The 23,111-nt window shown below is 38.6% G+C and overlaps 1 pseudogene; it reads right to left on the bottom strand.

Annotated features, from left to right (window-relative positions):
- Nucleotides 1-6,606: 6,606 nt before the first annotated feature.
- On the bottom strand, nt 6,607-7,839 carry LOC109451421 (E3 ubiquitin-protein ligase RNF167 pseudogene; annotated as a pseudogene).
- Nucleotides 7,840-23,111: the final 15,272 nt, after the last annotated feature.

The following is a 23,111-nucleotide window of genomic DNA, read 5'->3' as shown; positions in this document are numbered from 1 at the left end:
AGGGCTGTTTCTCTGTCTCCTCGTGAACACCTTAGCGTAGGGGAGAGCTGTCGTTGACACAGCTCTTACCTGAGGCGTGTCTGCTGCCCTCATTAGGGTTAATCCCACAATTGGACCAGGATCATATAGTCATCTCTCAGAGTGCTCGAGAAATTGTCAGTGGTTCCCATGAAGTGGCCTAGGTGTCTGGAGCACCCGGAAACTGTATCAAAGTTGTACATATTTCCAACCATTTTAAAAAGGAAAAGGCTCTCGTGTTCTCCTCATTCTGTGCACTTTGCTGGTGGTGTGACAAGGCATTTAAAGATGTTTCTGGCATTTTCTTTTTTTATCCATAAGGTGGTGTTAACTATATGGTATTGGCTAGAAATCCTGAGTTATCAACTGTACATATCAATAGTTTGTAAAAAGAACAAAACAACCGAGACAAACTCTTGATGCTCCTTTATTGGCGTTGAGGTTGTGGGGGAGATACCTTTTGGAGGGGCTGTAGCTCAGGGCGTGCACTGAGGCTGGACCTTTGGACACTGCCGTGGGCATCCGTTTAGCTTCAGGTTGCCTTGTTTTTGTATATAGTGACATAGCATTCTGCTGCTGTTGTTAGCTGTGGAAACGGGGGGTCAGCTGGCATGAGAAGTGTTTGGATCTTTTTTAGTTAAGTGCGGTAGTTTTAAACTGTTTGTTTTTTCAAACCAGCTGTAGAACTCTTCATTGTCAGCAAAGTGAAGAGCCACTGCATACATGAAAGTTCAAGAACCTTCTGTGCTAAACACAATTTGCAACGTTTTGTTAATTTTTGTATGTTTAGAATGCTGAAATGTTTTTGAAGTTAAATAAACAGTATTACATTTAAAAAAGAAAGAAAGAAAAACCTTCCACTGACTTCAGCCCACATTGATTTGATACAGGACTTATTCATTATGAAAAGAAAATATTTACAACCTCATTCATAGAATCAAGTTTTAAAGAACGGATTGAAAAGTACCCATGTATGTATTTATTCAGGCACTTGACATTCACAGGGGGAGGGGGTTAGTATCTCAAAATAATGAGATGAAATTCATTGTTTCTTTTATTAACATTAAGGAATTTACAGTCTAGGGAGTTGCCATTCAATAAACTTTTTAAAGAAAAATAGTCTTTTAAAGAAAAATATATTAAGGCATAGTAATTCTGCATTGTCTTTAAAAACTATTTTTACAAACCATTTAAAAGTCCTAACAAATTCTAAAAATGGTTTTGACTGGGAAAAAAACATGAATTTTTAAATTTAATTTCCAAGATATTTCTGATGTGTCAAAGATTCAATTAAGCATGTCAATGTGAGGAAAATAGCAAAATAGATGTGGAGGGAGCAGATTTGAGACCTGGGATCTGGAAAAAATGATCTGGAGAGAGCAGAGAGCAGAGACTTACGTAAGGAAATGCTCTCCTTTGACATGTTGAGTAAAATATTCCATCACAATCTCTGGAAGGAGGTGAACTCATCATGTCCAATATGGAAGCAGGGACCTAGAAAAGGTAGTAGCCCTGCCATTTTTGGATAATGGATGGATAGTGCTTTCCAATAGTGAGGGGTAAGATTACGTTTCCCAAGTAGATAGTTCGGCTACAGTGAGCACTAAAGAGAGAATTCCCCCAGAGCCAGATTGCCTAGAAGCATCCCATGAGGGAAAGTAGATCATTTTAATGTTGCTTAATAGGTTGCCACAAAAATGTAGCAGTAGCAGAAATACAATGGACTATAAATGCTGCATGTGAGGACCTTCATTAGTCCAAATAATAATTAATGCATTTGAGATCAGTAGCACTGATGGCAGAAGGAAAGAGACCCTAAGAATTGTATCTTGCTCACTATCTGCTGTAGAGCAGAACATAGTATGAGAGGAAGACGAGGAACCGGAATTCTATCAGTGATCTCAGCTCAGCTTTCCTTGCCCACTTCCTCCTTCCCTCACTTCATCTTTTCCAAGAACACGTTCCCCTCCATGTGTTCATACAGTAATTGTGCAAACTTCTGTGTCAGCTCTGTTTTATCCGATGGTGGGCTGGAAAATGTTGAACAATTTGCCTTTCTTTTTTTTCAATTATTTTTTGGGGGGGAGTTAGAGTAGACATGCAATATTATTTTCTATTCATTTCAGTTGTAATAGTAACTTGCTCTTGTGGAGGGAAATACATGGATGTATATATGTACACAACTTTCTTATAATTTTTACTGATGTAAAAGGATGCGTAATACACAATTTATAAAAATAATAGCAAATACAGTATCTGTATTGTAAACATCACATGGTCCATTTGTTCTCACAGAATACTTAGCCAGATTTTTGCTGAACTCTTGTATACATAGCCAAACTGGTTACAATGCAACCATGATTTCAGAAAATCAGATTGCAGTAGTCTCCTACCTCTTATTCATGGTTTTGCTCTCCACAGTTTAAATTATCTGTGGTCAACTGTGTTCTGAAAATAGTCAATGAAAAATTTCAGAAATAAACAATTCCTAAGTTTTAAATTGTATGGCATTCTGAGTAGCATGCTGAAATCTCTCACAGTCTATTCCCTTCCACCCAGCACGTGAATCATCCCTGTGTTCAGAGTCTCCATACTGTATATGCTACCTGCCCCTTAGTCACTTAGTACCCATCTCGGTTATCAGTTTCACTGTCACAGGATTGCAACGTTGTGTCCATGTAACTGTTATTTTACTTAATAATAGCCCTAAAGCACAAGCGTGATGCTGGCAATTCCCATAAGCCAACATGCTTGTTACGTATCATCAGACAACAGCAGAGCTAATGCTAAGTCACGAGGCCTATGTCATTCACCTCACTTTATCTCGTCACATAGGCATTTTATCTCACATCATCCCAGGAAGAGGACAGGTGAGGACAGTACAATGAGGCATTTTAAGAGAGAGAGAAAGAGACCATATTCACATAACTTTTATTAGTCTGTTGTTCTATTTTACTGTTAATTATTGTTAATTTCTTCCTGTGTCTATTTTATTAATTAAACCTAAGCAGAGGTGTGCATGTATAGGACAAAACATAGCATATATAGATTTTAGTACTATCCACAGTTTTAGGCATCACCTGGGAATCTTGGAACATATTTCCCATGGGCAAAGGGGGACTTCTGTATGGGTAAATGCTTGATTACTTCCAAATTCAGAAGTTGTTCACATCATTGACAAACTAGTAAGTTCTGACATAAATATTACTTAATATTTCCATTTATTTTAAAAAGTAAACCCAAAGGAAATAAATGAAAATGTATGTGACTTCATTCATTCATCAATGACATGAGGACATATTTGCTGAATGAGACAACAGTTTTCAAATACTGGAAGAATATTTGCTCAATTTTTTTGTGCTATTCCCAAAGTAATGACTACAGACATGATACATATTTAAGTTTAATCTGCATTATTAACATTTTCTCTGTTACTTTCTTAAGTATAGACAGCCAACAAGACAATGAATCTAATCCTGATGTAGACAGGTGAGTGAGCAAACATCTGTTAATTTCTGTGGTGTAAATATCCCCATCATGATCAATTTCAAGCTCCAAAGTAATGTCACTGAACACAGAGATCAGAAGATATGTGCAGTAGGGCATCATTATATGAGACATACGTGGTCAGACAACTAAGTTTGCTAACTCATCCTACATACATCATTGCTGAATATCACTATGGTCACCTTTGAAGTACTCCCCTTGGGAAGCTATGCACAGACACCAGCACCTAGTCCACCTTCAACACAATTTTGGAACTATTTTCTTAGAATGGCCATCAGAGCTGTCATCGTATTACCCTTGATGTCCTGAATGTCATCCAAGTGTCGTCCTTTCAATATTTCCTTTATTTTCAGGTAAAGAAAGAAGTCATTGGGGACCAGATCAGGGGAGGAGGGAGGGTGTTCCAATACAGTTATTTGTTTACTGGCTAAAAACTCCCTCACAGACAGTGCCATGTGAGCTGGTACATTGTCGTGATGCAAGAGCCATGAATTGTTGGTGACAAGTTCACATCATCTAACTTTTTCATGCAGCCATTTCAGCACTTCCAAATAGTAAACTTGGTTAACTGTTTGTCCAGTTGGTACAAATTCATAATGGATAATCCCTCTGATATCAAAAAAGGTTAGCAACATCATTGCAACAAGTTTGCAAACTTAATTGGCAGACCTCATCTGAGACCTATATAAAGACAGCCCTAATAGACATAAAGAAGAGTATGCACTGACTTTGCCTTTAATATAATTTACTTAATGGTAAGTTTATATAATTTGATTTTCCATAATGCCTATATTTAGCAACAATGTGACTATATTTAGCAACAACTAGCCCTCTTGAGCGGGTATGAGCCACTCAGGCACACCAGTGGGTAGTTCTTCCTGGGTCATCTATCTATCTATCCCCTCTTACTGCTTGTCACAAGTCCCAGGCTTTGCAATGACTGTTTGCTGTCTGTTCTCTTGTAAGATCAGGAAATTGAGAATGGGATCTTTTTCTTCTCTGTGTTGTCAGTCCTTGCAGAGCTTGAAACATTATAGAAGCTCAGTAATGCTTGTAATGACTGCATGAAGCACTGAAAAATGGCCATTTTCTAGCCTGGAACCTGGGGAAAATTTTGTTGCAAACACTTAGCAGTCTTTGCTTTCTATTTTTATCTCATCACCAACTAGCTTAACAAAGGCCATTCTCTTGGTATCAGCTCACATTTAAAGAAGCTCATATAGACATTAATTAGTCACTTTCAGTATATTGTTCACATTTAATGCTAACTTCTGAGAATCATATTAAAACAGAAAGGACCCCTGCACAAAGCTGAAGTTTCTTGCTTGTTGTTCTTAGCACCCACTTACCCTTAATAAATCTTATAGTTCCTACAGTAAATCCTTATAACCTACCATGGCAGCGGTCTACCTAGACCCGCCCTCTCCAGGACTGAAGGACTCGTTCCTCCAGCTGCTGAGGGCACTGCTAGCCAAAGGTTCTCAGCTGAGTCTTTCTCCAGGAACTGTCCTATCTGAACAAAGCTATCCAGCCAAGATCACTCCTCTTCCCCTGTGACAGCTTGGAAGAAATGTCTGATCACTTCAGGGACATGTGGACCCACCCCTCTTGCTTTAATCAGCGACAACTCTGCAGGGCCATCACAGCTCCACTGCTCTGAGGAAAATCTCCTGAGGCTTCTGGTGCAACCACCCTGCCCTTTTATCTTGGCGCAGTTCTGCTTCCTTAACCTGTCAATCAACTTATGCACACAAAATTCCACCTCAAGGTTTGTTCCCTGCAGCCCTCAATATTGTTGTAATGCTTCTCAATGCATGCTGTGAGAAATAATCAAAATCAAAAAACTGGAGCATAACATTAGTGAATAGAACAGATAATCAATTGCAGTAGGATTGACAATCGATTTAATAGGACTGTCTCAGTTCTAATATTGTGATTTGAAATGCATCTTTATAGAAATAAAACTGTATATTAGTTTAAATAACAGATTTTCTTATGTCTATTGATTCTGTTTTCCAAGATAGAAGTCTGTCACTGTGTTGTAAAAGTTTATTTCAAGGCTTGCATGAAACAGAACACTCTAATCCAAATAACAGCATTATACTGAGAATATTTAGTCATTCTATTATCAATGGAATGTTTGAGGTGAGTTGAAATTGGCCATATATGTGAGAATTAGGTTGGCTAACATTAATAATCATTAAAGAGTAAAAATGACCTTAATTTCTAAAAACTAAAGGCATATTTAATGATCCCCTATTAGCTAACTCCCATCTTAAACTATTACACAAAGGCAGCTCCAGACACAGAAAATACTTGGTATGGTTGAACAATTAATTATCAGATGAAAAGCATTTGATGTTGCCCATTTCCTACATTTAAATAGGTTTATAATTCTGAGAAATGAAAAGACAAAGCTAAAAAGAATTCTCTTAAAATTCCACCCGAATTAGCTGTATTAAAATACTAATGACCATTTACATAATGGCCATTTATATTCTATAAAGCAATTAAATCTGTTGTGTTTAAACTGCTACTTAATACATACAAGCAAGTGACCTAAAACCAAGTGATTTTTTGTCATGCAGACATGCCAATGGTTTTGCACTTTTCAGGCATTAACTGATGACAATGAAACATTTAGGTAAGTGCAGCTTACCTAATTCATATTCACGTCAATCAAAAATGACTAAAGGAAATACATGGAAATGTGTACAGATATGAGAAACTGCATTATGGGACCCAATACAAAATGACATTACCCCAAAGTAAATTTAAGCCACTCTAAGAGTGATTTAAAATAAAGTCTCTATTTTTTTCATCCTTGATGCAAATTACAAAAATACGCTCTTACCAATTGTTTTTGACAGGTTTCACACATATCTGAATAATTTTGGTTTTAGTTTACAAAACCAATTTTATTAACCTGGTATGGGAAGCCCCAGCCTCTTTGCACCCTCAACCCCCTCAAAAGGGTTGCACAAGGGAGAAACTTGGGGAAGAAATGCCCTTATCCCTCAACATAGGAGACTGAAGGGAAGAAGAGGGGCTGTGCAAATAAGTGGGGTAGGGAGGTGGGTATTAGGCCAGGGTGGCAGCTGAAAAGGAAGAGGAGAATAAAGAGGGTGAGGGATGTGTTGAGGATCCAGGACAAGCAAGGGGGGCTGAGGCCAGGGAGCGAAAAATGTGAGCAGTGTGGGGCCAGAGTCCAGAAATGGGGTCTGTTCTGAGGCAGCGGGGCTCCTTGGCTCCCCTTTCTCATCACCTTCTTGCCCCTGAGTTTCTTCCTCCTGCTCGTCCTCCTCAAGATCCCGATGAGCAGGCTGCTTGCAGATGCGGCAGGTCTTCTGGAGCCGAGTGAGCCAGGAGTCCACACAGCAGCTGTGACACGCACGAGCAAAAGGAAGCACCCTCAGCTTGTCCCCATCCTCATATTTGTCCAGGCTAATGGCACAGGTATCATACTGGTCTCCCTTCTGAAAATCATGTGTAGGAGTCTATTTCAGTTGCTGTTTGGTCAGTCGATTTTGCTGGAGCTGTTTCTGGTGCTGGATACAAGGAACTATGCTCCCATCAAAATTAGCAGTCACGCAACCCCTGTGGAAGGGATGAGCAATAACAGACCAGAGGAAGCCACTGTCTGGGACCACAAGCACCTGAACCCCCTTCTGGTGGACGAAGATGGCGCACACGTACTCGGAGCTCCTCTGCCCAGTAAGCACAGACAGGAGCCAGATCCCGGGCAGAATTTCCACACTTTTCCACATCATGTGCAGCAGGTGACTGGAATTCCCACTGTGTACTCCAGCTGCATCACACCCACCCTTCTGAGCACTTAGGGCCTTGAGGTCAAAGTTGCAGTAGAATATTCCAAGCAGTGCAAAAAAGATTGACCATTCACCAGGGCTGGGGGTGGTGGGGTAATGGGGCTGCAGGCACTGGCTGGATGATCCTCCACAAGGCACCCCTGAAGTCCATCGGGGCTCAAGGCCAACCCAAAGAGAGCTGGGAGGTCTGCAAAGTCCATGCTGGCATTGTGGTCCAAAGTCACATGAATGAGCCCCAAGATGGGGGGGGGGGGGCCTACTCCCCACAGCACAGTGGCCACAAGCACAGGAGGCAGGAAGGTTGAAAGGTGCATGGCAGCGGGAGGGAGGGGAGAGGCTGAGGAGGCCGCTTCCTGGTAGCAGGAGCAGAAGCGGAGTTCTGCGCCCTCTCTGGCCCTCCTTCAGGATCCCACGGGGCCAATCACCCCCAAATTTCACTTCCCAGCTACATAGGGGCACATGGAAGGAACCCCAAATTGGGGATGTAATATCTAACCTGTTTAGTGAAGCTGGGAGTAAGGCACTAAAATTATGCTTTTCTGGCATAGGGATGACATGGGGAAAGGAGATGGAGGCAAACACAGGTGACAGAAAAACTTCTGGAAGGATGGGGAGCTCAAGGAAGCAGGACTTCCACCCAGGTGGGTGTCTTTGCATCCCCTGAAAAAAAAAAAATGGTCTCCTGTTAGGAAAGGCAGGCCACTGCCAGCCTTGGATGCTGAAGATGAAGGACTTCCAGTCCGCTTCTGCTCCGCTGGTCACTGCCATCACCACGGTGCCTTCAGATCTCGCGAGAGCGCTCAGCATCCCTCCCTCCCACCAGCTGAAATCTTGCTGTATCTATTTTGAGAGACCTCCTAATTCTGGCCAGCCTGGCTCCCTCAATCTCCTGTCCAGGCAGAGCAAACTGAAAATTTTCTAGATTATTAATTTTAATGTAGGTTTTGTGGCAGACGAATCTAATTTAAGAATGCACGTCAATGTCTACAAGTGTTAGTCCTTTCATGTCCCACCTCCCAAACAAGTATGTGAAATCTGAAATAATTCACAAATCAATGCTGCCATTATGATACAGATAAGCATCTATTTTAAATCCTCTATTTTAAAAGAATTTAACATTTTAATTGTTTCATCCCAGTGACCCAATACAATCTTTTAAACTAATAAGTATCTATTTCCATTTCAAATACAATATGAAGACAGGAATAAAATTTTATTTCATGTGGACCAGTTTAAGCTAGGAGAAGTTAACCTACCAGATGTTTGGACAGTAAATTTTTAGGCTATTTTCAGAGGCCTGAAGGTATTATTGTAGAATTGGATCCATATGAACAAGAAAATAACCGGAATATAAATTTGTGGGAAACCGAGGTATATTCATTTTCCTGTGGGTCCATTTATAACATGAAAAGTATCCATTAGTTCTTGGATTTTACATTTCATACAGCCACCCTCCTTAAGTGTTATATGTAGAGGTCAAAACCTAGATTAGAAAAGGAAATTATAGCCCACTTTAAATAAAGCTGTGCCAGATTGGCCAAGTCAGAAATGGAAAGGTTTCATTCTGAGCACATGACCCCAAATTGTCCTTCCAGACTTGGGTGGCCAGAATCTCACATTACAGGATTGTTCTGCCATTTTGGTACATTGGTTCTATTTGCCAAAATATTCTTCCAGACTTGTTTCATCTCCATGTTCCTGGATTTTCTAATTTGGGAGTGTAACGGGTTATTAAATACCACTCTTCCTGCTTCAACACAATCCCACTAAGGTGAAGCACAAAACAATAACCTCCAAGTACACCTATATTTAAAAACAGACACTAATCTAAACCATTCCTTCAGTATTTTCAAAATGGTGTAGAGGAGAGGACAGAGCAGTCTCAAATTGATCCAGCCAGCATTAGCTAGCTGCCTACCTCAGCCCAAAAAAGGACAAAGAAGGACTGAGGTGATTTCTTTAGAGTGAGTCGTCAGTGAGCTATATTGAACATCACAGACACCATGGAGAAGTGGAGGTGACGCTTCCCCTTACCTCAAGCCAAAGGAAAGTGACTTAGAGAGACTTCGGAGACTTGAGGCCCAGAGAAAAGGGGAGGAGAGTGCGTTGGGTCAAGCTGCATTTCCACACCCAGAGAAGTTTCTGGAAGTTCAAATGTGGAGCTTGCTATGGGGAATCCTTAAAAGGGATCCCACAGAGGACCTACCTGAAAGGGCAAAGGGGTGGAGACTAGAACCTAGACGCAGAGGAGGAGTCACAGGTGCCCAGCCTAGAAAAAAATATTGTCCTTATCAGGTGAGTAGCAGAGAAGATTCAGGAAAAAATATTGCCAAGGAATCCATCAAAGCACCAGATAAGAGAAAATGAGGCCATTTGGGATTATTTACCATGCCAGCAGGCACCCACATCAGATGACTACTGCACCCGCCACCTGTGACTCTTTCCTTTGAGAGGGGTCTTAGATCAAGAACAGACGCTAACAAGTGCAGCAGGGCAGCAAAGACAGAGAAGCCAGCCGTGCCCGCCCCCAGCCCCAGAAACTTTCAAAGCCTGATTTGGCATTGAGCTGCAGCAGGAGACACTATGCAATGACTTTGGGGTTTTCATATTATCTCAGACTACACTAGAATTATACACTTACCACACTGGACCAAATGATTTTGTGCATAAACAGATCAAAAGCAGGGATGAACCCAGGTGTCTTTAGTCCTGGATTGTCAATTTGGAAAACTTTTTCAAAAGAGAAAGAGAGAGCGAGAAAGACAGAGAAATGAATAAATAAATAAATAAATAAATAAATAAATAAATAAATAAATAATAGTGGTTTCTAAATCAGGAAGAGGCTTGGCAGGGCCCGTGCAAATGAAGGGCCCTGAAACAGCCTCACAGTTCAGGGGAGCAAGACTGTCTTTTCCAACTCTATTGGCTCTAGTGTAATGTCTAGTGTAAGGATTCTGCCCCAGAAATAAAATTGCAGGGGAGAAAATCTTTTTATCAAAAACCGAATCTACTCACCACGAGGCTATAGCCAACTATCATTCATATATACATACTGGGGGTGCCAAAAAAATGCATATACATTTTAAGTGATGTTATCTTAAAATGTTATCTCAAAATGCGTGTGCATTTTTTTGGCTGTCTCTGTATATATGATTTATGCTCAATAAATACACATAGATGTTTTATATATTATTTTGTGTATAAATTTTATAAGTGGATATTATACATAAATTTTACAAAGATTATATATAGTCTCTGTAATTATATATGTGTATATAATTATGTATCAAGGAATGTATAATTTTAAAACAATTACCTCTTGAATCAAATACAAATTTGTTGCTTAACTTGTTAAGCTATCTTTGTTTGTGGTTAGATATTCCAGATCAAACCCTCATCAGCAGTCAGTGTGACCTTAGATTATCTCGATCCAGAATGTTTAGCTTGTAATGGCTATCAGAACCATCAGCCTGTGTTTGCTTGCTGTTCTTCATATGAGTTGACATATTTTAAGGATTTCCATAACTTCAGCAGCTTCCTAACTCCATCTTTAACTTTCCCAAAAGAATCTAAAGCTTTCCTCTCCCCTCCTCTTTCATATTTAGTAATGACCTTCTCAGAAAACTTTATATAAAAGAACATGTTTAATGTAGAACAGTAGGACCCCGTCAAACAATATCAGACTATCTGGGGTCCTGTATAAGCCTTCAGATCTATATTGTATCCTCCTAGTGGGAAAAAAACCATTAGTCAATTCATAATGAAAGAAAGAGTGAAGCTGTTGATCTAAACAATAGTGGCAATATAGATTTTTCTCAATTTCCAACTCATTGTCCATACCGCAGACAGAAAGGCATAAAATTATTTTCTTGTAATATAATGTCAATCAATTACTCCAGTTCACAAAAAATAAATGGCTTTTAAGAATTAAAAAAGAAACAGTATTAAATGTGAAGTATTCCAACATACCAGCCGCCCTACACTCTATCACCTTTCGTTGTAGGGTTTCATGGCCTCTTCACTATCATCCTCCTTCCCCACTCCATTCTTTTTGGGAAAGATTCTGCATTTTCCAGCTTGCCAGGGATAATTTAATTTAGACAATTGTCTAACCTCTGCATATCATCCCTTCGAGGACCCTGTCAACAGCAGGAGAGCCCCCACGTTGCACTTTGAACCTGCCCGTGAAATGGTCCACGGCATTTCATGTTTCTGGTGATGGTGCTGAAGCGTATCATGAGCCTCACATTGCTGCACTGATCCTAAAAGTCTGTGTGCCTGCAAGACTTGTATCTAAACATCTTTAATGTTTCTATTCAAAATCCCCTTTCGCACTGAGAACTTCACTGGCCACCGCCCCCTACAATTGACAGTGTAGACTTATTATCACTGTTTTTAATTCTTATCATTTATAATTATCTGACATATAGTTTACTTCTTTTTCTTTTGTATTGTCTATACCCCCCACTAGCATGAACGGCAGAGGAGCATGAAGATGGGAACTGCTTTTCTATTTTATCCACCCAATGTATCATCATCCCTCATCAGGTTATTTAACAGGTTCTGAACGTTCAATAAATATCTATTGCTATTTATTAAGTATAGATTGGAATTAGAGCTTAGGATGGGGATGGGAGTTTGGGTTGGGATTGGAGAGCGAGGGAGAAAACTTTCTGAGCAGCCATGGGCTATGGCAGATATTAGTAGAGAAAGGAGTGAAGAGGATTTTAAGATGTGTTACTACGGTTTAAGACGCAGTCACCCTCCAACATTTTTAATATCAATTTAACTTTTTAAATTTTTATGACTGGACTATGTTTCTGTTGATGTGATCTATGGAGACACTATACCATTTAAGATCAGACTTTTGAATTAAATAAAATCTAATTTTAAAAAATGTTAAAAAGTGATTTTTATCATTAAAAGAAATAGAAAATTATTCTTGCTGCTAAGCTTAACTCTTTTTTACCTCTATGCAACTGTAACTCAGATTTCAATTCCTTCACCAGCTTCTGTAAGAAATCCAGTTGTATCCAGAATATGGAATTTGGATAGGATTACTGGAGGTTCATGTCAATGGGAGTCCTAGGATTTCACTAAAAGGAAATCTTCACTCAACTCTCTCATTTCCCAAGTGTGTGTTTCCCTCCCCAGTTGCTGGCTGTCTTCTCCAACTATCCCCTCTGTAGCTCTGTGCCCCCTCCCTGCTCCCTCTCCCTCCTTTATTATGAAAAGGGGCTCCCTTCTTCCCCCAGAAACCTGGACTTAGAAAGCATCATTTTTAACAAAACTGATCTCCTCCTTTAATAAATATCTTTAAGAGCTGCGAAAAATATATTTTCTCCATATTCTTATACTAAGTACACAACAAGAAAATCAGAAAATATATTGACTGAAAAAAAACAAGAAACATCAACTTGTCCTACAGTCAGCGATGAAATGTATGACCACTGTACCTTAAAGGGTGTATTTTCTGTGTGTTTCTCAAAAGGGAAGGCTGACTTTATGTATCTGGTTGCTATATTCTTTCTATTTTCACCTCCATCTCCCTTACTTTGTGGTCTGGCTTTTAAACATATTCCTACTTTTCACTGAGTCCACTGATCGGCATGCTTATACTTGTAAACTATATAAAATTCAGAAGCTATCAAAAAAATCAAAATAACATTTTTTACATTATTAAATTGGATTTAAAAGCTTGGCACTGAAACCTACAGTTAGGAACTTATAGGGATATGTTAGGTTGCTCAGGGTTTTTGGAACTAATGTAAAATTCATCAAAATGGCATTATTCACAGGATGAGCGTGCACTGCAGGATTAATTTAAAACATAGATTTATCATTAGGAATAACTCATTATAGGAAAGAAAGGTACTGGTCCTCAGCCAAAACCTTAATCTAATAGGCAAAAATTAAGTGGATGCCCCTTATTGTATGAGAAACTATCCCTGGGAATACATATTATTTCTTTAATTTAAAATTTAAGCTCCTAAATTAATGAAAGTTACAGACCTGAAATTGTAACACCAAAACAGAAGCAACATCAGCTGATATTCGCTAATAACCAACCTAACAGGGTACAACTCAAAGTAATTGTTTTTCAGTGAAGAAAGAAATTGAGATATAGAACATTGCAGATAATTTCTTAATTCATGATACAATATTATTTCTTCTATGTTAACTATATTCCCAACTCAGTACTTCACTTTAAAACACAAAACTACCCTTTTACTTCTTTCTTTGTTTTGGGTATTGTCAGCATAGGATGTCAAGTTCCTTTGGTCAGCTCTGTGGTCTTTTATGGTATATTTCATGTATGGATTCTTAAATAATAGTAATAGTTGATTTCCCATAATTTAGAGACAATGTGGTCTGTACCCTCGAGGATCTTAAACATTGAAGTAACTTAAATAAATGAATATACATTCAACAAAATGCATGTGTTTGGCCCATGTGTCAAAAACTTCCTTTAAAGAGTTAGGAAGAATTCAAAACCAATAGTCTACAACATGCACTTTCCCCCACATGAATGTTCAGCTTGTTACATCTCAATCTAGAACTAGAAGATTTAAATGAGAATGAGTATGGCTGCTGATTTGAATCTACGTAAGAGCCAAATTCAATAAAGTAGACAATAAATATGAGCAGAAACAGTTTTCAGGAGTGACAAGATTGATCCCAAAAGGGGTGACGGTCTGCAAAGCGGATCCTGCAAGTCCAAGATGGCCCTGAGCCAAAATGAATGAGCTTGACACCTGAATCTACCGAAAGTGTCACAACTTGCAAATAATAAAATAAAATTAAAAAAAAAAAAAAAAAAAAAAAAAATGAGCCTAACTTTCCAACCCTGGACAGGACACAAAGTTTCTGTTAACTGAACACTTTGGTTACTCAGAAACCAAGAAGCCTCTTTGTGGGAATAAGGTGGTTCTTTGTCTGCATATTCACACATTCATGCAAATAGTGGCTCTGAGGCACACAGACATGCTGTTAAACCCCATGGCCTGACTCCGACTTTGTCTAATTTAAAAACTCCTTCCTTCCCTTTTTAGGAAGAGCAATTTAACTCCTTCTTACCTCTTCCTCTTGCCTTGCCTAAGTAGACTGTCCTGGGCTTGTTCTCCATACTCTTTTTTCACGAAAAAACCCCAGTGATGAGTCGTCTGAGGGGAAACTGCTTCTTCCCTGAGGAGTTTGTCTCTCCCTGCACTCAGGAGGAGCTAGTCAGTATCCATTTTTGTCATTTAAATAGTAATTTCCATTTCTGCCCCTCAAGTAGGCAGTGTTTTCTATGACTTAGTGATTCTACGTTATATGGCGATCTAGCCAGTAGAAGCAGCTGATAAATCACTCAGAAACGTGTTGAAATAAAATTGTAATGTTTAGGGAGAAATATCAAGGCTGTAGAGTCACAAAAAGCCCTGTGTGGGGTAAACAGGTACTGATAGAGGTACGGTTGCCAATGGTAGAAATCTAAGCAGCTTAAGCAAGAATAGACATATATTGATTCATGGAATTAATCGAACAGATAAATAACAAACTAGGAGAACTGGAGGTGTGGGTGTGAGTTCCATGGGCTTGAACAGCGCGGGATGCTAACTGCCCCTTATTTCTGAGTCTCTGGGTCTGTTCGCCTTATCCTCTCACTGCAAACCGGCTGTCTTCACACAGCAAGAACCATGGCCCCTGATAGCTCCTGAGCCCATCTTCTTTCTGCCTACTCCCCGATGCAAGCTTAAGTAATACACCTGTAATGCCAACCCTGAATAATGGAGATTGCTTTATCAAGATCGTCTGGAATGTCTCATAGGGCATCTTCCTTGTATCTCGCTTAAGATTTCTGCCTCACGCATGCCGTACATTATGTATCATGGCTCTTATTGACTGTTAGACTAGTTAATACAGGAGCAAGATCTATTTTATATACTGAATTTTCCTCATATTTTATGCCCTTTTGGAGAAAGAGCATAAAATTTCATGGAATCAAATGTTTGATTGTAAGTTGAAGTGCTTTAAGTTTCCTTAGTTTTACATATAGATAAACAAATAATTTATTATTCACCTTTCCACAAAATTGTATTTTTTAAATTTTTACATAATACTATAACATGTGTTTTTTATATGAAGGGTTTATTTATAAAATGTGAGATTCCAGCATTGTGTAATTTTTTTCTAATGTCATTACAAATCAATTAATCATCAAATATAAATTTAATAACAACTAGATGATGCATAAAATTCAGTTTTTCAATTTATATTTTCAATAGCAAAATAGACTTTGTACAGAACCCATGATCTGGTTTTCTTTTTTGCTGATGAGTCTCAAGTTCAATTTAAGTCAGTGGGACCTTTGGAGAATGGTGTTGTACTGACTCAGTTGTATTCTTGAACGACTGTATTCCAGTTAAGGTGAACAATAATCATGGTCACAAGAAAAGTTATATTCATGTGATTTATGTCAACATTCTCCTCAAGCTCATTCTTCAAGGCCTCCTCCATCCCCAAACCCTTACTCACTGCTCTCTGGTCTGAATTTGCAGGAAATCATTAACCTACAAATCATTAACCTACAAATCATTATATGTTCACCTCTAAAATTTTAATCCCTAAGGGAAAACAATGCAGACTTGTTACTATTCTTATGTGAATCACTCTTTATTCGTTTCTGTACTTATTTTTTAAATAAGAAAATAGAGGAGGGTGGGAAGAAAATTGACTAAAAGATCCAGGTCCTGTTCAGTAGTAAGGGATTCATTCATGTTTGTCTATTTATAAGAGGATAATTCAATTAGTTTCACAGATATTTCAATGTATTATGATTTGAGAATTGAGTACTCTCAAATCATATTTAAGAAACTGATTATCTGCTGGCTCTCAAAAGGGTCAAAGAGACCACAGATGGAGCAGGCATCTTGTCACTGCTCCTTGCCTCAGAGAATGGAATGGTTTTACAGCTGCAGAAAAAAAAAAAGAAACCTGCTGGTCAAGTGCAGATAAAGATTCAAGGATATGCATCTTTCTTTTAATACGTAGAATGTATTTTCTCCTCACATTCTATCCACCTCCCTCACACGTGGATGCCACTCTGTGATTCTTATGGGAACATATACATACTTCATGTAATATACGGTAATTGAAATAAATAAACATTAATTTGAAGAAAGATTCAAAAATGTAACTCTCAGTTTTTTTCTTGTTTTTTTTTCTTTTTTTAAAACTTCAGCTTCATTGAGGTATAAATGACAAATAGAATTATAAGATTTTTAAAGTATAAATTGTAAGCCATGTAAAGTATGAATCATATAGATAACATACGATTTGCTGCATGTATGTGTATACACTAGTTAATGAACACGTCCACCACCTCTCATTCAGTTTTTTTCTTAAGATACTAATGGGCAAGATGTGCTGGTCTCTCAGCCTTACTTGGCTGGTACTCTCCATTCCCTCAGGGTCAAGTTAAGCCAACACACGTGCATTAGATGCCTTTTGTGTACCTAGAACTGGGAGAAATAGCAGGAGGAGCTCTACTTTCAGAAGGAAATTTGCAAGCTAAAAACAAAACCTCCATAGTGCCATTTTATGGATTTATTCTTTAGTAGTGAGAATAGACTTTAACGTTACTCTGAAAGACAATAATTATGTCCAAGATTTGTCATTAATTCTGTTTTAATAAAACATTATTCTGAAAGATAAAAATTATGCCCAAGAAGATATTACAAAACAACTCATGAAAATGTTATGGCAATAACAGCTACAATAATGGCAATGATGACTTGGAACAAAACACCATCAATTCCTGCTTTGAATGCTTGTTTTGAAATGCAAATTTTCTTCTACCATGATTGACATGGTAGGGAAAACTCTGAGCATAAAACGAATTTCTAATTTTGCAGTTGCTTATCGTTTCATCTGTAAGAAACACGGGGTGAATGCAGAAAATCTACATGCAGTGTTCCAACCTCCCAATGACTTCGAAATAACCGTCATTCCACCACTTCACAATAACTCACCGCTGTAACAATTCTATAACCAACCTTCAGATTAAACACTCTATTTATTGTAGTATTTGTGTATTTCTTAACCTTTTGACATGTATAAGACCACACTATCTCTTTTTCTAGGTTTGTATCTCAATTTTTATATCAGTGATGTTTTTGAGTGTTATACCCATAAACCATATTTTCCCCATAAGTCTTGACCTTTATATTATGTGATTTTGCATAGCAGAATCATTTTTAGAAATACACATGTGATATTATAGCAGTATGGACTATACTTCATATTTTTTCTATTTATGGAAAGTTTATCCAAAAAAAATCAAATGACCCAACAACATACTATAGAGTACTGTGTAACATAAGAAAATAAACGCTTGAGGCACATTCAGGACCACTATTTATTTAACTGAGAGATCTTGCCCTAAAATGAACATATTTAAACTAGATTCACAGCTTGAGCCCAGACAGATATTATGACAGGGTTTTAATGTAGTGTTGTTCTAAATGGCATTGTGTTGTCCATTATCAAGGTCATTCCACCACCGTTTCTTACTTTTCTAAAGTAACTCCTTGAAAAACAATATGTATTATAAATATCAAGATAGGAGCAGAAGAGTAAACTGGTGAAAACAAAGGGCTTAAAATCAGGGTTTAATGCCACTAAAATGGAATTACATTATTTGATTCATGTTTGTTTAATGACCAGAAGATAACTATTTGCAAACATCCCATTCTTGTATATTTCAAACTTTAGTTCCTAAAGTCACATAGTATGCAACACAACTCTAAAGGGCTCATGTGCGGATTCAGCTTACATCACTGCACTATTTTTGGTTTTTTGCTCTTTTGTTTTGGATAGAAGACAAAAAATGTTTCAATTAAACAACTAGTTTATTTCTTCTCTTGCTAAGAATTTAACAACACCTTGGTTTTAATTTACAAGACAATGGTTAAATATTATTGCAGGACACAGTTTGGATTTGTTAATAAAATTGATCCAAAACCAGTGACACAGCCCCTCTAAAATGTTTGGGTAGGTTTTTTTGGGGGGTGGGGGAGCTGATAATAGTGGTTTACAAAACAAATTAATTTTTGGCTTAATGATGTCAGAATATGATACTATAAAAGGAAAAAAAATATATGGGGACACCTACTATTACAGTTAAGATTTTAGTTAAACCTTTATAAGGAAAATTTTTCCATGCTCCAATTTTCTTCCTTTCTACTGGAAACCAGGGTAGACTAGACAACAAGAAGCAAAGTGAAAATTTCACCTTCTTTGCTCATTCCATCAATCAGGATAGGGCTGGGTTTCCAGAAAGAATTACCAAACCCATTCCCTGTGTCTGGCCTTTTCTCCAAGCCTTAGGCTTCTATGTGTTTAGTTTACACTAGGTCTGGCTGACATCACCTTCTCCTAAGCAGAGCAGACTGTCATTCCTTTGCATTTGTATCATCCACTTGCATGGATTTAGGCACTTATGCGTATTGAGGTAAGCCTTTTCACCATCCCCCACCCCCAATCATCCCAAGTGAAGCAACACAAGCGCTCTTCTCACTAACTGTTCTTTCCCACACCAAACTGGTGTCTTCTGGGACTAGAAACCTCTCCTGATTTGCAATTTCCTTCCGGAAGACCTTGCTGCTCCCCACCAAATTCCTCAATCATTCCACCATACCCCACCACCAAGCAATGACTGGGATTTGTCTCCTGATTTTCCACAAGGTAAAATTAAGTAATCATCAATGCAGCTAGAGAAGAAGAAAATAAGATTATTTCTAAAAAGTCATCACATTTTGCAGGTCATCTTAAGGGATCAGACAGAGTTCATTAACAAATCTGAAGGAAGACTGCTCTCCAAAGTAGGCTTGGTGAGTTAGGGAAGCTGTAAAAGGAGAGTCAGAAAGGCATATGTGAGCTGTTCATCACAGCATATTTAACAGGCAACAGGCCTAGCTACCAGACACAGAAAACTGTAGTCTATTCTCAAGATCTTTCTTATTGTAGTGGTGAAAACAACAGGCTAATTTAGCCTGTCACTGAAAAACATTGAAGTTCGTCAAAATAGTGCTTTATGTTCCAATACCTCACTGGCAAATATTCAGATTAAAATTTGGCTTTCCATACAGGCCAACCTATAGGGAGAGAGTGTATTGGTGCTGGAGTCTTGCATACTCTGGTTCCTATAATAGTTACAGCCTTTACTGCAAATGGATATATTTGCATTCTACACCCATATTTCATCCTCAAGTTCAGTTAATATGATCCTGAACCTTAGAGATAGATGATTCTCAATTACCTGACAAAATCAAGCCTCCAGATCTGTAAGCCTAAGCACTTTGATAACTCTCTAAGGTAATGCCACCCTGGCAGATATCTAGAGAAAAAGAGCTGCAGACAAAAGTTTTTTGAATGAGTGATTCGTTTCTTATTGAGATTTCTCAATTCCCAAGCAGTTCATTTGTTGGTTCATTTGTTTATTGCTGACTCACCTGACTTCACACAGGAAGGGTCATTTGAATTTTCTGCAGTGTAGAAATCTACTATGACTACCAACATCACCATGCTGACCTCTCAGATACGAACACCTTCTGAAATCAAATATAAACTTACCATATTTGTTGAGGTAACAAAAATGTATTCCCACTTGAGAGTTACCCCTCCAAAGGTGTCAGTCTCACTTTCTCACCTGATCTCAACTCCTTCCTCTTCTAATAAAACTCTCCATAAGATGTCCTTCCAGAAATAAACGTCTTTAAGACAAAATTCTCCAAATGCGCTGCCCACCTTCCTGTAGCCCAATCTAGGCATCCAAATATAGACTGTACTAATCATAGTTTGTAACCATGAGCTGTCTATACAAACAGTATCTACAGAATATTATGAATGTGATGAATACTTTAGATGGGAAGATTGAACCATACCCTCTCATAAAAACAATAGTGTTGGGGCTGCCAGATGGCTCGGTTGGTTAGAGCACGAGCTCTGAACAACAGCGTTGCCGGTTCATTTCCCACATAGGCCAGTGAGCTGCGCTCTCCACAACTAGATTGAAGGACAACCACTTGAAGGTGATGGGCCCTGGAAAAACACACTGTTCCCCAATATTCCTCAATAAAAAAAATTAGAAAAAAAAAAGAGTTCATCTTTAAAAAAAATGGTTTAAAAAACTATATATATAATATAAAAAACTATATATATTATATTTATAGTGTTCATTAAGCATGATGACTATGGTTATGGAATATACTCTGGGTACATATGTTAGACTTGAATTACTGGCGAGGAATCGGTGGTTATTCTCAGCCTGTTACCATAAGTAACAGACATGTTCTGAAGAGACTGTATGTTTTCAGTGTGTCTCTTATTGCACTTATCCCGTATTTGCCACTTGCTTCAGGAAGCTTATTAGAAAGCCATAGACTCTCTACGTAACTTTTATGGAGAGAATGTTTATTAATCTACCTTTATGGAAAGCTTTGCCTCTCTCAAACATGCTCACGCAGTGTTAGCTATGGCTTTGTCAACCTGTCTCTAAACCCCAAATATTGTTCTGCTCCTTTTCACATCCTCTGTGACATTAAGATTTTCTCTATCGCAATCAACTTTCCCCTTTAGGGTCAGTCTCCTTTCTGCTGTAGAGAAACAGTACTGGACTGGGTGTGCTGATAACAAGAGGTAAAAAGACAAGCCCTGCCCTCCGTGAGCTTCTAGTATATAGGAAGACCAGGCGTGGTCATATAAAACAATTCTATCTAGAAAGAGGAAATGTCAGTGCCAACTGATTAGTAATAAGCAAATTCTCCTGAAGCAAAAGAGATCATTTTAAGGCACAAAGAGATGGTACTTCAGATTTCTTAGACAAAGGAAACTTTGATTTGGGCCTCAAAGGATGTGTAGGTTTTAGACAAGCAAAGGACAAAGAGGAAGGAATGGTTGAGGGAAGGGGTAGGTTAGGAGGGGTGGTGCAGAAATGGTATGCGCCAGACATGTTCGGGGAAATGGTGAAATAACCGGCAGAATCCATTTGTTGGTAGTCCCCTCATGAAGTCACCGATTTTGCGACATACCAATCCTGACACAGATTCAGAATTTCCATGCATTGCCAAAGACTCCACTCGGAGCAAGGTAAAATGAGTAGGAGATTTCATAGGCAACATGGAAGAGGGTTTTTATCATATAATTACCAACACACACATATAGACCGCCACTCAATTTTTTTTTCCCTCTGAGAAATCTTGCTCCCAGAGAAACCAAGAGTCTTTCTTACTAAGACTGTACCCTCTGGGGCTCTGCCCCATCACACCTCCTCCCTCTCTCCTTCCTTTGTTAAGTAGAAGAGTTTCCCTCTTTCTCTTGCTGTCTTCCTAAGCATCGTTTCTCCCTCAGAAGGACTCACCAAGATCTCTTCTCCAATATCCTGCCATTCTGCTCCCAGCTGCTAAGAAAATGGATTTGTCCCTCTATATTATGCCATTAATCAGGCAGGAAGACCATTCACTTAGGGACATATGAGCAGTAAGGATGGAAAGTCATGTTTTGGCTAAAAGGTGGGGGCTTCTTGGAGTTTAAACACTACTACAGACCATTTAGAAATGGCATGATGAAAAGAGTGTTATATGAAAATTAATCCATAATCCAGATGGAAATGAACTAACAAAATAAAACAAAAACAAACTCATAGATACAGCCAACAGAATTGGGGAAGGAAGGGAAATGAAAGTAGGGGAGGGGAACTGGGTAAAGGTGGTCAAATATATGTAATGGAAGGAAACTAGACTTTGTGGGGGGTGAGCACTCGACAGAGTGTACAAATATTGAATTATAATGGCGTACACCTGAAATTTGTATAATGTTATTAACCAATGTTACCTCAATAAATTAAAAAAATTAATCCAGGGGCCAGTGTCAGCTTCTTGGGTGGGCGATCTATGCAGTCAGTCACACGGGGCCCTGGGCTCAGAAGAGCCCCACACATGGTTTCATGCTCTGCTCTTGCCATCTTGAAATAATTAATAATTTTTGAACATGGGTCCTGCATTTTAATTTTGCACTGGGTTGCTCGAATTAGGTAGCTAGTCCTGCCATAGGCAGGCTGGTGCCCAGCCCCCTGAAAACACCTGGTACATATTGGATAAATATTTGTTAAATGAAAAAACAGGATTGTTTATTTTTAATAAATTGTGCGGAGGAAATTGAAAAGGGAAGCTATCGGAATCCAGAGGCCGTCTGCAGATACCCCAGTACAAGGTAATGTGGGTTTGACCTAGGGCAGGTCATATGGAATAGTTGTCAAAGCATAGAAATTAGTGATAGAAGACATGAGTTCTAGATCCTTTTTTTTTTCACTACAACCAAAATTAACTTTCTGAGATTTGCTTTTCCCACAGATTGCTAAGATAATTTCCAACCTCAGTAAGAACTTTTCTAATATTTGAATACACGACATCTGACAAGTTCGTGAACTTGTTGCAATGATGTTGCCAACCTTTTATGATATCAGAGGTACTATTCATCATGAATTTGTACCAACTGGACAAACAGTTAACTAAGTTTACTATTTGGAAGTGCTGAAAAGGCTGTGTGAAAAAGTTAGATGAAAAGAACCTGAAATTTTCTCCAATAATTCATGACTCTTGCATCATGACAATGCACCAGCTCACACAGCACTGTCTGTGAGGGAGTTTTTAGCCAGTAAACATGTAACTCTATTGGAACACCCTCTGTACTCACCTGATCTGGTCCCCAATGACTTCT

This window comes from Rhinolophus sinicus, chromosome 3 (assembly GCF_057876585.1).
Source record: "Rhinolophus sinicus isolate RSI-liver-muscle chromosome 3, RSI-T2T, whole genome shotgun sequence".
Lineage (NCBI taxonomy): Eukaryota > Metazoa > Chordata > Mammalia > Chiroptera > Rhinolophidae > Rhinolophus > Rhinolophus sinicus.
This window is presented reverse-complemented; position numbering and strand designations above follow the sequence as displayed.